The sequence below is a fragment of the Aquarana catesbeiana genome, linkage group LG01, assembly GCF_042186555.1.
Source record: "Aquarana catesbeiana isolate 2022-GZ linkage group LG01, ASM4218655v1, whole genome shotgun sequence".
Lineage (NCBI taxonomy): Eukaryota > Metazoa > Chordata > Amphibia > Anura > Ranidae > Aquarana > Aquarana catesbeiana.
In genome coordinates this window covers 389,026,447-389,043,358 of record NC_133324.1, presented here as the reverse complement: position 1 = coordinate 389,043,358, position 16,912 = coordinate 389,026,447, and positions in this window count along the sequence as shown.

The following is a 16,912-nucleotide window of genomic DNA, read 5'->3' as shown; positions in this document are numbered from 1 at the left end:
TTTTGTGCTGGTGTGTCATATACTTGGTGATTGGTGATTCTCAATTTCCTGTGGCTTTAGCCTCTGGGTGTCTTCCCTTTAAGATCCTTGGAAATACCTTCGTCTCTTAAAACACCCAATCATGTCCAGCGTTACCAGCCTAAGAAGATATTTGGGGCAGCCTCCACAGTGTAGTATTTTTATTAAGAGCTATTTACATTTAGTATTGCACTTACTATGCATTCAATGATTATTAGTTCAGGCCAAAGAAAATGAAACTAGGAACACCGATTTGTGTTCCAACATGCATTCCAACTGGTGGATGTGACATCACCGGGATTCCGTTCAATGTGTTTCATCATGAACATGCAACGCCATCAGGGATTGTACACTATTTTTTTAATGTCATGTCCTTTTTTACTTAACCACTTAAGACATTTGGTATTTTTTTTTTTGGTATTTTTTTTTTTGCTAGAAAATTACATAGAACCCACAAACATTATATATTTTTTTCTAACACCCTAGAGAATAAAATCGCAGTCATTGCAATACTTTCTGTCACACCGTATTTGCGCAACGGTCTTACAAGCGCACTTTTTTTGGAAAAAATACACATTTTAAATGAAAAAATAAGACAACAGTAACCAATTTTTTTTTTTAATATTGTGAAAGATGATGTTATGCAGAGTAAATTGATACCCAACATGTCACGCTTCAAAATTGCGCCTGCTCGTGGATTGGCAACAAACTTTTACCCTTAAAAATCTCCATAGGCGATGTTTAAAAAATTCTACAGGTTGCATGTTTTGAGTTACAGAGGAGGTCTAGGGCTAGAATGATTGCTCTCACTCTAATGCCCCGTACACACGGTCGAATTTTCCGATGGAAAATGTCCGATCGGAGCGTGTTGTCGGAAATTCCGACCGTGTGTGGGCTCCATCGGACATTTTCCATCGGATTTTCCGACACACAAAGTTGGAGAGCAAGAGATAAAATTTTCCGACAACAAAATCCGATCTCGACAATTCCGACCGTGTGTGGCCTGTTCCAACGCACAAAGTGCCACGCATGCTCAGAAGAAATTTCAACACGGAACAGCTCGGTCAGGTAAAATTAGCGTTCGCAATGGATACAGCACTTTCGTCAGGCTGCAATGTTAAAAGTGGTTTAATACAGCACACTCTCTTCTTCTTTATAATGTGACAAGAATTAAGTAGTTTTGCTGCTCATATTCACACACACTTCTCACAAACTTATTTTTTTGTTTTTTTCTTGGGATTCCCTGAATATATTGTTATTTGTCACATCTGACATAATTTTTTTATTTTTTGGTTTATTTTTTTTTTTTATTTAAAGCCATTTTTCGTTTAGATTTTATGTTTGTATTTTTTCCAAGGCTGATCTTTGTTTAATGTTATTTTTAGTTTTACTCCAGACTATTTTTGTGTGTGTTTTGTGTGTCAAGTTACCACAACACCATTGATATCTTTTATTATTTAATCTCAATGAGATTGTTTGTTGTTGGTGTCCCTTGTTAATTTCACATTTTATTTTTGTAATGTACCTGAATCCTCACAAATCAACTGTCCTTTTTGAAGTAAAACACACATAGGCAAGTATAATTCAAAACAAAAATCCTTTATTAAGGGCTCAGAACCAAACAAAGAGGGAGGCAACGCTGGATCAACAGGAGAAATTAGCGAAGCCTTGGACCCCCAGGGCAGACATCAATTCTTGTACATCAAAATTGGTGGCCTGAGGAGTCCATATGTAAGGGAGGGCAGTCTGGTCCAGAAGTAGCAGAGATCTGGAAAGCAGCAGATGACATCTGTGTCCCCAGGCTGTGGTACCACAAGAGGCTGCATCTTTTGACCGACCAGACTGGATCCAGGGTCATCACTTTCTGGTCTTCCTTCCATGCTTCATTCCGGGCTGTGGCTGTGCTGTTGGAGATGTGGTAGGAGGAGGAGTAGGACCTGGAGGAGGAGGAGGACTAGGAGGACCTGGAGGAGAAGGAGGAGGAGGAGGAGGACCATGTGTGAGTTCGCAAAGGTGTGTCTCAGATGTAATTTGGGCCCTCATACCTTTATTTAGAGCCTCCAATATGAGCGACTCACACATGAGTTGTTGTCCCTCCTCCATCCTCTGCATTTTAGAGGCAATGATGGCAGCGAAGTCATCCTCCACGGTCTGTGGTGCTCCCAGGGCCTCTGTAGCCCTCCAAAAGAGGCCTATGGCAGCCTCCTCTAGGGCACTCCTCCTCCTGCCACTTTCTCTTTCCAGGTGTAGGGGAGGGACCTGCAGATCAGGCAGGCGGCTCGGCCCAGCCACCTCCTGGCTGTGACTTCCCTGTGTATGAAAAAGGCACATGGTTTTAGTTTTTGCTTCATCAATCACAATTAGAAATTAGTACTCCAAACTAACATCTAGTTAACGTCATTGATTGGACAATCAGAAATATTTAGAGGAATGCTATACCTGGCTCAAGCTGGGCTCCTCCACATGTTGTTGCCTGGAAGGCCCAGGTTGGGCATCAGAAGCCTCAGCCGGGGGGGAAGGAAGCGTGGAAGGAAGACTGGAGAGTGATGACCTGGGTTCAGTCTGGCCTGCCAGAAAATGCAGCCTGTCATAGTACCACATCCTGGGGACATAGATGTCATCTGCTGCTCCGGATCTCTGCGAATCCTGGCCTTTCTGGCGCTCCCTTACATAGGCCACTCAGGCCACCAATTAAGATCTTCAAATATGTGATGTCTGCCGTAGGGATCACCTGCTTCACAATTTCCAACAATTGATCCAGCGCTGCCTTCCTCTTTGTTTGGTACCTGTAATGTGGGTGGTTGATCTCCCACAGACAGGGCAGCTCCCTGAACATGTCAATGAATATTGACATGAAGTCATTATCTTGTAATAAGATATCCATGTTCATTGCAAGACACAACACAAGACAAAGCCTAATGTCAGACCAAACTCTCCTAATCTTGTTACAATATAGGCCTCAATCTAGAAGCAGTATAGGCACAAGTATGTCTCTTACCTTCGTTCTTACGATCAGCGCATCCAATGCTCCTTCCTCCGCTCACAGATCATACGTAATACGCACGTGTGTTACGCTTTATACACACTGCGCATGCGTGTAACTCCGCCCGCCCCAGACGTTCTTTCTAGTCTATTCCCCGCCCCTTTTCTTTCGGCGCAGTGGGTGAAGAGCACATGGCGGAGTCACAGCAGGTGCGTGCTAATTACAGGAACGAGGAGGAGGAGGAGGAAAGCCTGGATCCGGACACGTCCCGATCCAGAAGGAGACGATTTAAGGCCACAAATATGTCCTTTTGGGAGATGTTGGAGATGGTCAACATCCTGAAGAAGGCCGACTATGATGGAAAGTATGGACCTTACCCCAACCTCAATATCAGAAAGGCCAAGATCATGGTGAAAGTGGTCAAAAGTCTGCACTGGAATTTCGGGGTACGACGATCTAAAGATCAGCTCAGGAAGCGGTGGTTGGACCTCAAATTAAGAGAGCCCGAGCAGTACAGAAAGATCTGGAGAGTGCTGCAAAAAAGTAAGTAGTTTTGCTGTGTTCCTATTCTTTTTGTCTTTATTATGTACGTGCTGCTCCATATGCTTTTCTTAATTGTTGTACAGTTTAAAATGTCAATTTTAATGTTCATGGGCCCATTATTCGTTCGTATCAAACATTTTTTTTCGGCCTATAAAACACCATTGTTTAGGCCATATGCATTTTCCTAAATTTTTTAGGGCCTACTTGGATGCAAAATATTTGGTTGTGTAGATGGCTTTGTTACTAGAATGAAATGCAAACTAGGTTCTGTGTAAGGAGAGGACACTCAGCAGCTGTTTTCACATCTGGACACTGGAGCACTAGTGTGGGACACAAGAAAACCATTTTTATTAGGGGGGGCACACAGGTGCTCCAGTGTATACTATAGGGGGGTCTCCATCTGTGAAGCTTGTACAAAACAGGTAAAGTATTGCAGGTTGACAAAGGACACTAAAAAAGCGACATCTTTGAACTCTGCTAAAATTGACAATTGTACCCCACTTCCAAGCAATGTTTCCTATTTATAGTTCTGTCATCAAATATCTGTGTGCTAATTATACCATTTTTGTTTTACATAGGGGAGAAAAGACTCGGAGGACACCCCTCATCTGAGGAGACCAGAGACCCCCCACCTCTGGAAGAAGGTGAAATACCCCCTAACCCAAGTGGAGCAGGAGGAGGAAGAAGATGTGGTGGAAATATGCACCACAACAGGTGAGTGTCTGCAACCACAGGCTCAGGTAAGAGATGGATGCTGGCAGATTTTTGATACCTGTTTTTGTTTGGTTTCTCTCTTTTTAGGTGATCGTGAGGTTATGGATCGAGATCCTTTCATGTCAGAAAGTGCACAGATCCTGATCGGGGAGATAATGGGGTGTAATTTAGAATTGGAAAACATCAAGAAAAAAATCAATGATGTGATTCAAAAAAATAATAACATCATTGATGTTTTGGGGCGAATTTAAAACCCCACAAAATCTCTTATTTTTTTGTGTGGTACAATCTTTTAAATTTTTTTGCGATGTTTCGAAATGCCAAATTTGGAGGATGCACACAGTGTGCCAACATGTGCTATCTGCCATCATGGGAGATCAATGGACGCGTTTTGGGGGTGCAACCCCTTCCTCAATAATAAAGTAGCGGTGAGGAAGGGGTTGCTCCCACAAAGCACGTCCCTTGGTCCCCCGTGATGGCAGCTAGCACATGTTGACATTCGTAAATTGGTGTGCATCTTCCAAATTTGGCTTTTCAAGGGGCGACTTCACCCCATCTGAAGGCAATATCAAACACAGTTCCTAAATACTCATGTCTGATATTGCCTTCAAGTTTTACCATATGTGAACTTTGTAAGTTCAAGATTGTTGTGTTTCTTGTTGGTTTTACACAAGCCTGTTTTATCATAAATGGACATTTCTATTTTTGATAATGCCACTCCAAAAATTGTTATACAACAAACATGTTGGTTTGTTTTAAAAACCGTTTCTAAATGCACATGTGATTGTGCAGGTATTAAAAAGTTTGTTAATCAAGAATGTGTGGATTATTGTCTCAACGCTACAGCACTTTTGTGGTGATGTAATTGCTGTTTTCTGAGAAAATGGTGGTTATTTCCTAAGGGCAAATCCTCTTTGCAGTACAAGAGCATTTTCAGTGCAGTTTCAAGAGCACTTGTAGTATAAAAAGTGTATATGCCTTTAGTAAATAACAGCCAACAGTGCTTTGTATAAGGTTACACAATCACGCCATTTTCAGGACTCCACACATTGCTGTCAGGGTCAGCTAAAACAAACACAAGCAGTAAATGTCACCAAAGATTAAATTTGTTTTTTTTATTTGATAAATGCTTCACAAATTGTCTGACATATTGATGGCCCCCTACCCGAAAAGAACTCAAGGTATCTTAACCGGACATCACGGGCACTCAGGGAGGGCAAGCCAGGACGGCCACTTTCAAGTATCATGTAGATTTCCAGCCTCAGGCCCAACTGAACCAGCATAGTTGGCAGAATGTTGGCCTAAAAAGTTATGGAGAACACAGCACGCCAGGATTAGATGATTAAGTTTATACTCCGCCATATTGATGGGTGTCAGAAATAGGCGGAACCGGCTGGCCATGATTCCAAATGTGTTTTCCACCACTCTTCTGGCTCTGGCCAGCTGGTAATTAAAAACCCTCTGTTCCGGGGTGAGGGTCCTCATCGGGAATGGCCGCATAAGATGGTCCCCCAGCGCAAATGCTTCATCCGCAATGAAGACGAATGGGAGTCCTTCCACATTGTCCTCTGGAGGTGGCAAGTCCAAGCTGCCATTCTGGAGACGCCTGTAGAACTCCGTCTGGGCAATGACTCCACCATCGGACATCCGGCCATTCTTCCCCACGTCCACATACAAGAAGCCGCCAACATCACAATACTATTGAACCCCTTATAGTTGAAATAGTACGACCCCGAGTTGGGTGGTGGGATGATGTGGATGTGTTTCCCATCAATTGCCCCTCTACAGTTAGGAAAGTCCCACCGCTGGGCAAAGTGGGAGGCCACAGTCTGCCATTCCTGTGGCGTGGAAGGAAACTGTTGAGGAAAACAAAAATAATTTAAATTTTTTCACATAAACATGGCAAGCAGATTAGGCACAAACATTCTTGGCCAACCTCCAGATAGCATTTATTAAGGGGAAATTAACACCAAAGTATAAGGTACACCTATCATATTCCCCCTCCCCCCCTCTCATGGGCCATTTCTAACATTATAGGGGGGGGGGGATCATGGACAGGTAACCCTCTTCACTTCATTGAGAGATGAATGCCTAAATACAGGGTATTACTTGTAACAGCCCCTCCTTAGTTACACTATTGGCAGCCCACTGGACAGGTAAGAAGTGTCATAATAAATAATAAAGATATAAATACATACTGTACACATTTGAGGACATTTAGACATTCTGATATTACCTATCAAGATAATAATAGAATACAAAAACATTAAACAGTAGCATTTGAAAGTATACAGGCAGGCCCTTGCACTACATGCTTTGGGGAATTCATCCATAAATCTGACCACAAAAGAGATGGGTATAGTGTTTATGGGTTTGGCAAAGTCAGCAGATAAATGATTGAGGGTAGATAGAGAATTGGGATCAGCTGACTTAGCAGTTGGGGGGGAGGGAGGGTTTAGAAAATAGATTTGGGGACACTACAAAAAAAGCCTCTGGCACTCTGCCTGAATTTAAAGCACAAATCAAATTTCTAAACATTTTAGGGGGTGTTTGGGGTAAAGCACTACTATGGAGCTGATAAAATACATTGTTAAGTGACTACATGAGGTGAATATAGGGCAGGAGAGCATGTTGGGGAGGTTATTGAAGGCAAATATGTATGAAGGACTTAAAAAATAAATACCTAAAAATCCAGCATGAATGAGGACAAAGGGGACATTCACCGCATATTACAATCATGGTAATTAGGGAATGAGGAAAGAAATACAATATATTAGCAAACATTAAATACAATAAAATGTGATATTAAAGGATAAAAATCTTACCTTAATATACTCCTTCTGCAGGACTTGGATGATGGCAGAACAGGTCTCTGGGATAATGATACCCAAAGCCTGGGGGGAGATGCCTGTGGAGAACTTCAAATCCTGCAGGCTTCTCCCTGTCGCCAAGTACCGCAGGGTAGCGACGAGCCTCTGCTCCGGAGTGATGGCTTGCCTCATGCAGGTATCCTGCCTGCTGATATAGGGGGTCAGCAAAGCCAGCAGACGGTGAAATACGGGGTCCGTCATCCTGAGAAAGTTCCTGAAATCATCAGGATTATTCTCACGGATCTCACGGAGCAAAGGCATATGAGAGAACTGGTCACGCTGAAGCAACCAATTCTTGGTCCATGAACTCCTCCCCACCCTGTTCATGGACTGGACTTGTGTCAGGGTCAGGACCCCAACACCAAGCCCCCGCACAGCACGAACTCTACGAGGAGTACGTATACGAAACATGGCTAGAAAACGGTCGGCTGCTCAGAACGAAGTAACAGAACGCACTGAAGAACAGCAAGGCCTGTGAAGAGTGACCTGAAAAACAGCAACGAGCGGGCAAGATAGCACAGAAAACTCCAATACGAACTTACTGCACGCACTGAAGAGCAGATACAAACCCACAAGCACAAACTGAACCGCAGAAAAAAGCCACGAGTCTGAAAAAGCGCGAATCGTCTCTCACCAAACTTTTACTAACACGAGATTAGCAAAAGGAGCCCAAAGGGTGCCGCGCTTGGTTCTGAACTGGCCTTTTCTAGTCTCGTTGTACGTGGTGTACTTGACCGCATGGTTGGCGATCAGAAATTCCGACAACTTTGTGCGACCGTGTGTACGCAAAACAAGTTTGAGCCAACATCCGTCAGAAAAAATCCTAGGATTTTGTTGTCGGAATGTCCGATCAATGTCCGACCGTGTGTACGGGGCATAACAATCGCGGTGATGCCTCACATGTGTGGTTACCTCACATGTGTGGTATGAACACCATTTACATATGCAGGCGCTACTCACGTATGTGTTCGCTTCTGCTCGCAAGCTCGGCAGGACGGGGCTCATTCAATTTTTTTTCTTATTTATTTTACTTTTTATTCTTTATTTTTACACTGTTATTTAAAAAAATGGTGTCACTTTTATTCCTATTACAAGGGATGTAAACATCCCTTGTAATATAAAAAAAAGCATGTCAGGACCTCTCAAATATGAGATCTAGGGTCAAAAAGACCTCAGATTTCACATTTACACTAAAATGCAATAAAAAAAATGTTGTTTGAAATTTTTTTTTTTAAATGTCCCTTTTAAGAGCTATGGACAGAAGAGACGTTTTGGCGTCACTTCCGCCCTGCAATGGTATGGAGCCGGATGGCTTCCCCTCATTCAGCTCCATACCACACAGGGCGAAGGATCCGATCGCCTCCGCTGCTGTCAGAAACCATGAAATCAGACCGAGACAGAAGTACAGTTAAATCACACTTGGTTAATTATAAAAAAAAGTAAATAGAACAAACGTAGTCAAAACATAGCCCATAGTTTGGAAACTGGAACGGATAGTCAGCCAAGCCAGAAGGTCAGGGATCAGTGTAGTGAAACAGCAAGCAAGATCTGGAGTCAGAAGGGATGTCAGCCAAACCAGTCTTTCAACAGGAATGCAGGAGATAGTCTCTGTGATGCTGACCAAGGTGAAGGCAGAGATCCTCTGGGCTGGACAGCTTAAGTAGGCAGGACTAACGAGCAGGATATCATCAACAGCTGAGTAACTGTGGAGAGATAAGAGCTGGACAGTGGTACCTTCGAGGAGATGTCTCCATTCTTTCAGGGCTAAAATGATCGCCAACAGCTCTCTGTCACCAATCTCATAATTGCACTCCACAGGTGACAATTTCTTGGAAAAGTAGCCACAAGGATGCATAGTACTCTCAGAGGTAGGATGTTGAGATAGAAGGGAGCCAACACCAGTCTCAGAAGCATCAACCTCACGGATAAAAGGTAACGTAGGATCAGGATGTGCAGAAACAAAGGCAGCCTTGAGACTCTCAAAAGCCTTAACAGACTCTGGAGACCAACACTGTGGGTTACCATCCTTTCTGGTCATATCAGTCAGGGGCTTGACCAGAGACGAGAAGTTATGAATAAACTTCCGATAATAGTTGGCAAAGTCCAGGAAACGCTGCAGAGGACGTAAACCCACGGGTCGGGGCCACTGTAGAACTGCTGAAAGTTTCTCTGGGTCCATTGAAAAACCAGAAGTTGAAATTACATAGCCCAGGAATTTACCCTGTTCACGATGGAACTTGCACCTCTCCAATTTACAATAGGAGATTGTTCTCTCTTAGTTTCTGAAGCACACAACAGACATCTGTGTGGTGGCTCTCTAAGGACTTGGAAAATAGATTGTATGCCCCTCTCAAATCAAGCTTTGTGAAAACCGTTGCTCCTTTGAGGCGGTTAAATAACTCCGCAATCAACAGAATCAGATAGGCATTCTTAATCGTGAAACAATTGAGACCCCTATAATCAATACAAGGTCTCAGTTCACCACTCTTCTTCTTCACAAAGAAGAAACCAACACCAGCAGGAGATGAGGATTTGCGGATGAAACCTTGAGAAAGTGCGTCTGCAACATACTCCTCCATGGCCTTATCCTCCACGACCGACAAAGGGTAAACCTGGCCACAAGGGGGTATGGCACCAGGTTGAAGGTCAATTGTGCAATCATACAACCGATGTGGAGGCAAACTACAGGCTTGACCTTTGTCAAAGACATCACTAAAATCGCGGTACTCCTCCGGCAGGGAGGAGAGTGAAGAGGTGCACAAGACTTTGGCTACCTTCTGGAAGCATGTCTTACTGCATTGTGGCGAGCAGGAGAGAACCTCAGCACTGAGCCAATCGAAAGAGGGGTTGTGCCTCTGTAACCAAGGATAACCAATAACCAGCAGAAACTTAGATAAGGAAATAACTTGGAATTGGATTATCTCATGGTGAAGAGCCCCTACGGCCATGGACAATGGAACCGTCTCATGAATCACATGGGCAGGCTGTAGAGGTCTCCCATCAAGAACCTCAATGGCAAGTGGAGTGTCATGCAGCTGCAGTGGATTCAAGTGCTTTGATGCAAAGGCAGCATCAATGAACAGGCCTGCAGCCCCAGAGTTGATTAGAGCCTGTAGCTCGATGGATGACTCAGCCCAAGAAAGGGTGACTGAAACCAGGGGCTTATCCTTCTGTATAACTGGGGATGAAACAACGCCACCTAAGGTCTGTCCATGACAGGACCTCAAGGTTTGGGCATTCCCTGGACGGGTAGGACAAGACTTCAAAAAGTGTCCTGCCTGGCCACAATAAAGGCACAATCTCTCCCTCATTCGCAGAGAGACGCATGAAACACAAGTGCATGGGTTCACCTTCACTGACCGACTCGGTACCAGAAGGCACGGGTGGCACAGGTGAGGGAGGCACGGGTGGCACTGCAAAACTCGACAAATGTACAGGAGGCTCCTTAAAAGAGAGTCTTTCTCTGAGTCTGGAGTCAATGAGGATGGTAAACATGATCAACTTCTCCAGCTCAATGGGTATATCTCGGGCTGCTATCTCATCCTTGATGGTATCCGAGAGACCATGAGAAAAAGCAGCCACAAAGGCCTCATTGTTCCATGCAACCTCTGCTGCCAGAGTATGGAATACAATGGCGTAGTCGGCAACAGTTCTCGTATTCTGTTCGATGGACATGAGGCACTTGGCAGCAGAAGCGGAGCATGTGGGAACGTCAAATACCCTTTTAAAGGAGGCCACAAACTCAGGGTAATTCAAGACAACAGGTTTTTGGGTCTCCCATAGAGGGTTTGCCCAGGCCAAGGCTCTCTCAGAAAGATACCTTGAAACCTACTTTGCTTCTGTCCATGGGAAATGCTTGGGGCAGCATCTCAAAGTATATCTCAACCTGGTTGAGAAACCCTCTGCATTGGACTGGATCACCCCCAAATTGCTGGGGAAGCAAAGTGAAACCATACATACCTCTTATAGAGGTCATATTTGAGGCAGGTGCCTGCACAGAGACTGGTGCAGCAGCAGGGACAGCCTGCAACACAGGTTGTACCAGAGCAGCCACAGTGGGAGATTCCAGGTGAGCTGTGCAACTCAGGAGCGTTTGTAACGCCATGGCAAACTGATCCATATGGTGATCTTGCTCATCCAATCTGGAAAAAATATTACCAACAAGTGGATTGACTGTATCTTTTGAATTCATGGCCTTCGCATGCTGTCAGAAACCATGAAACGAGACAGAAGTACAGTTAAATCACACTTGTTTAATAGGGATGAGTCGAACACCCCCCGGTTCGGTTCGCACCAGAACCTGCGAACGGACCGAAAGTTCGCACGAACGTTAGAACCCCATTAACGTCTATGGGACTCGAACGTTCGAAATCAAAAGTGCTCATTTTAAAGGCTAATTTGCATGGTATTGTCCTAAAAAGGGTTTGGGGACCCGGGTCCTACCCCAGGGGACATGTATCAATGCAAAAAAAACTTTTAAAAACGGCCGTTTTTTCGGGAGCAGTGATTTTAATGATGCTTAAAGTAAAAAAAAAAAAAAAGTGAAATATTCCTTTAAATATCGTACCTGAGGGGTGTCTATAGTATGCCTGTAAAGTGACGCGTGTTTCCCGTGTTTAGAACAGTCCCTGCACCAAATGTCATTTTTAAAGGAAAAAATCTCATTTAAAACTGCTTGCGGGTTTAATGTAATGTCGGGTCCTGGCAATATGGATGAAAATCAGTGAGACAAACGGCATGGGTACCCCCCAGTCCATTACCAGGCCCTTTGGGTCTTGTATGGATATTAAGGGGAACCCCGCACCCAAATTAAAATAAGGAAAGGTGTGGGGCCACCAGGCCCTATATACTCTGAACAGCAGTATACAGGCTGTAGGTTTGTTGTTAAGTAGAATCTCTTTGTAATTTTGAACGGGTACATTTTTAACGTGTTTAGCTCCAGCCAAAAAATCTTTTTTAAGCTTTTTGGAAAACATAGGGAAGGGTTATCACCCCTGTGACATTTGTTTTGCTGTCTTTCCTCCTCTTCAGAAGATTTCACCTCACTTTTTGTCCCAATGGATTGGAAAGCATCAGTGGAAAGGAGAAATGTTTTTCCCATATTAACTCTTACAGGAGAGAATTTCCCTTCCTAGGGGTAGATTTCACTTCCTGTTGTCTCCTTCCGTTTGCAAGTAGGAGTCGTTTGTAAGTTAGTTGTTTGAAAGTAGGGTCCTGCCCTATATACTCAGCAGAAATTTGGGCCTTAGGTGTTGCTGTGGCCACAACACTGTAAGCCCTCACAGGGCTCTGCTGTGAAATATTAGATCAAGAATTGTAATTACATGGCCCTGTTGAACAGGAGCTGAAAAATTAGGCCTTAGGCACTGGTGCTGGTGCCACAACACTGCAACCCCTCACAGACACTCTAGTTGGAATGCAGGAACGAGCCCTGCTGCAAAGTATTGCATCAAAAATTGTAATTACACGCCCCTGTTAAACAAGGGCTAAAAAATTGGGCCTTAGGCACTGGTGCTGGTGCCACAACACTGCAACCCCTCACAGACACTCTAGTTGGAATGCAGGAACGAGCCCTGCTGCAAAGTATTACATCAAAAATCGTAATTACACGCCCCTGTTAAACAGGGGCTGAAAAATTGTGCCTTAGGCACTGGTGGTGGCACCCAGAACCAAAAATGTTCTTACAAGCTATCAGCGTGATGATTGAGGAGGAAGAGGATAATTACTCAGGGATAGTCACTCAGCATCAGCATAGGCAGTCTTTGAAGGGATCTGAGATTTCAAAAAAAATTATTCGGTTACATCAGTATCAGGTGCTTGGTAGCTGGTGGTGATCCAAGACTCATTCATTTTTATGAAGGTCAGTCGATCGACCGAGTCAGTGGACAGACGCACCCTGTGATCGGTTACCACGCCTCCAGCAGCACTGAATGTGCGTTCCGAAAGAACGCTGGATGCAGGACAGGCCAGTAGCTCAATTGCATACTGTGCAAGCTCTGGCCAGTGATCCATCCTCAAGACCCAGTAACCCAGAGGATTTTCGGTGGGAAAGGTGTCCAAGTCTGATCTTGCCCCTAGGTATTCCTGCACCATGTAAAACAGACGCTGGTGATGGTTGCTGGAACCGATCATACCTTGGGGCTGCGGACCAAAAAATTGTCTGAACGCATCGGTCAGACGGCCACCTTCTCCACCGCTCCTTCTTTGACTGACCGAAGCCTCAGCAACACGTTGTCCAGAAACAGGAGTTTGTAACCTCCCAGTCTCTGGGAACGCGTTGCACAGACCTTTCTGCAAGGCCTCCCGAAGATGTTTCATCCTCTGCTCCCTCTGCGATGGCAAGATAAGGTCCGCAACCTTACCCTTGTAACGTGGATCAAGGAGGGTTGCCAGCCAGTATTGGTCCTTCTCCTTGATACCACGAATACGAGGATCCTTACGCAGGCTTTGCAGGATCAGGGAGGCCATGCAGCGTAGGTTTGCTGAGGCATTCGGTCCGGAGTCCTCTGGGTCACTAAGGACGACATGGTCCGCAGCCACCTCCTCCCAGCCACGTACAAGTCCATGTGTTTCTTGGGACTGATCCCTTAAAGACTGCTGCTGATGCTGAGTGCCAGGCTCCACCTCCATACTGACACAATCTTCCTCCTCCTCCTCCTCCTCTTCCTCCTCGTCCTCTTCCTGTGTGATCGGCGGGCACGCAGGAACACTGTCTGGATAAAGGGGGCCTTGAGAGCTAAGGAAGTCCTCCTCTTCCTGCCTCTGTTCTGCCTCAAGTGCCCTGTCCATTATTCCACGCAGCGTGTGCTCCTACAGGTGGACAAGGGGGACAGTGTCACTGATGCATGCACTGTCACTGCTCACCATCCTCGTGGCCTCCTCAAATGGTGACAGGACAGTGCATGCATCCCTGATCATGGCCCACTGGCGTGGGGAAAAAAAAACAAGCTCCCCTGACCCTGTCCTGGTGCCATAGTCGCACAGGTACTCATTGATGGCCCTCTGCTGCGTGTGCAGCCGCTGCAGCATGGCCAACGTTGAGTTCCACCTGGTGGGCATGTCACAGATTAGGCGGTTCTTGGGCAGGTTAAACTCCTTTTGGAGGTCCGTCAGCCGAGCACTGGCATTATATGACCGGCGGAAATGCACACAGACTTTCCTGGCCTGCCTCAGGACATCCTGTAAGCCCGGGTACCTGCCCAAGAACCGCTGCACCACCAAGTTAAGGACGTGAGCCAAACAGGGCACATGGGTCATTTGTCCCTGTCGGAGGGCAGAGAGGAGGTTGGTGCCATTGTCGCAAACCACCATTCCTGCCTTAAGTTGGCGTGGCGTCAACCACCTCTGAACCTGCCCCTGCAGAGCTGACAGAACCTCTGCCCCAGTGTGGCTCCTGTCCCCCAAGCACACCAGCTCAAGCACCGCATGGCATCTTTTGGCCTGCGTACTTGCGTAGCCCCTTGAACGACTACGGAGCACCGCTGGTTCCGAGGAAGAGGCCATGGAGAAAGAAGAATAGGAGGGGGTGGAGGAGAGAGGTGTGTCACAATCATTAGCATTTTGGAGGCGTGGTGGCGGAACAACCTCCAACACTACTGCACCTTGTCCTGCATCCTTCCCAGCTGCCAGCAGAGTCACCCAATGCGCCGTGAAACTTAGGTAACGTCCCTGTCCATGCCTGCTGGACCATGAGTCAGCGGTAATATGCACCTTACCGCTGACCGCCCTGTCCAGCGAGGCATGGACATTGCCTTCCACATGCTGGTAGAGAGCCGGAATTGCCTTCCGTGAGAAAAAGTGGCGTTTGGGTACCTGCCACTGAGGAACCGCACATTCCACAAACTCACGGAAGGGGGCAGAGTCTACCAACTGAAAAGGCAGCAGTTGAAGTGCTAGCAATTTTGCCAAGCTAGCATTCAACCGTTGGGCATGTGGATGGCTGGGAGCAAACTTCTTTCGGCGGTGCAGCAGCTGGGGCAGGGAAATTTGCCTGGTACAATCTGACGTCGGTGTACCAAAATCAGATTGCCCACAAGTACGTGGCTGTGACACACCTAATTCTACACCTTCATTCCTCTCAGTGCAGGTCTCAGAGAGGACTGAAGGTCTAGTGGGGTTGGAAATCTCAGCTGATGAGGAGCAAGCAGAGGTCCTCTTTGTTCTTTGGTGTGGGTCTTTTAGATACGCTTGCCAACGAACTGCATGGCAGGTCAACATATGTCTGGTCAAGCATGTGGTACCCAAGCGGGAGATGTTTTGGCCACGCGAGATACGCTTGAGACATATGTTGCAAATAGCAGCGGTGCGATCTGATGCACTCGTCTCAAAAAAGGCCCACACCAAAGAACTTTTTGAATAACGCGCAGAGACTGCAGCGCCCTGCACATGTGGAGCTTTGAGGTGTGATGCAGTCAATGTGCTGCCCTTAGGCTGGCCCCTGGAGGGCATCCTGCCTCGTTGGTGATGTGCCGCCTCCTCCTCCTCCTCCTCCTCTCTCCTATCAGGCACCCACGTTGAGTCAGTGACCTCATCATCCCCTCCCTCCTCATCACTGGAGCAAACCTGGCAGTATGCTGCAGCAGGGGGAGCATGACTGCCAGATTGCTGTCCTTCTTGGGCACCCCCTCTGTCCGTGCTCGTGTTACTGCCTTCATCGAGCTCAGTATCATCATCAGAGCCTTCCAAACGCTGGGCATCCTCCTGGAGCATGTACCCAACACTGTGGTCAAACAGTTCTAGGGACTCCTCAGGAGGACATGGTGGGGCTAGGGAAGGAGTCACTGATGACATTGAGCCAAGGGAAGAGGCCGCTGCTTTGCCAGACAAAGTACCCTGGGCATGGGTGAGAGAGGATGAGAAGGATGAGGACGGCTTGGTCATCCACTCGACCAAGTCTTCCGCATGTTGCGGCTCAACATGGCCAGCTGCCGAAAAAAAGGCCAAGCGTGTCCCATGGCCACGTGCTGATGAGGATGCACCGTCTCCACGACCAGCACTAGACACAGAGCCTGCTTGCCCTCTCTTATTGGCTTGTGACTGTCTGCCTCTCCTTCTTGGCCTTCCAGACATATTAATGGCCTGTAGCTGCACTAAGCTGGGATATATATATATATATATATATATATATATATATATATATATATATATATGTACTGATACTGCAGCTAGCAAAATCAACTGCCTGCCTGTAGTATGAGAACACCACCAACCTTCTACAGGTAGCTTTAGCTGAACACTGTGAGGTGGATGCACCCCACTAACTTGTAGGTTTAGCTGAACACTGTGAGCAGGGCGCACCCCACTAACTTGTAGGTTTAGCAGAACACTGTGAGCAGGACGCACTGCACTAACTGTAAATAGTCTAGCTGCCTGACTGTGGTACTAATAGGATCAAAAGAACACCAGCAATTTTCTTCAGGTAGCTGTATTTACTGTAACAAGACAAGCCTGCCTGTCAGTAAGAAGATAACAGGAACGGATCTAGCTGAACACTGTGAGCAGGACGCACCCCACTAGCTTGTAGGTTTAGCTGAACACTGTGAGGTGGACGCACCCCACTAACTTGTAGGTTTAGCTGAACACTGTGAGCAGGACGCACCCCACTAACTTGTAGGTTTAGCAGAACACTGTGAGCAGGACGCACTGCACTAACTGTAAATAGTCTAGCTGCCTGACTGTGGTACTAATAGGATCAAAAGAACACCAGCAATTTTCTTCAGGTAGCTGTATTTACTGTAACAAGACAAGCCTGCCTGTCAGTAAGAAGATAACAGAAACGGATCTA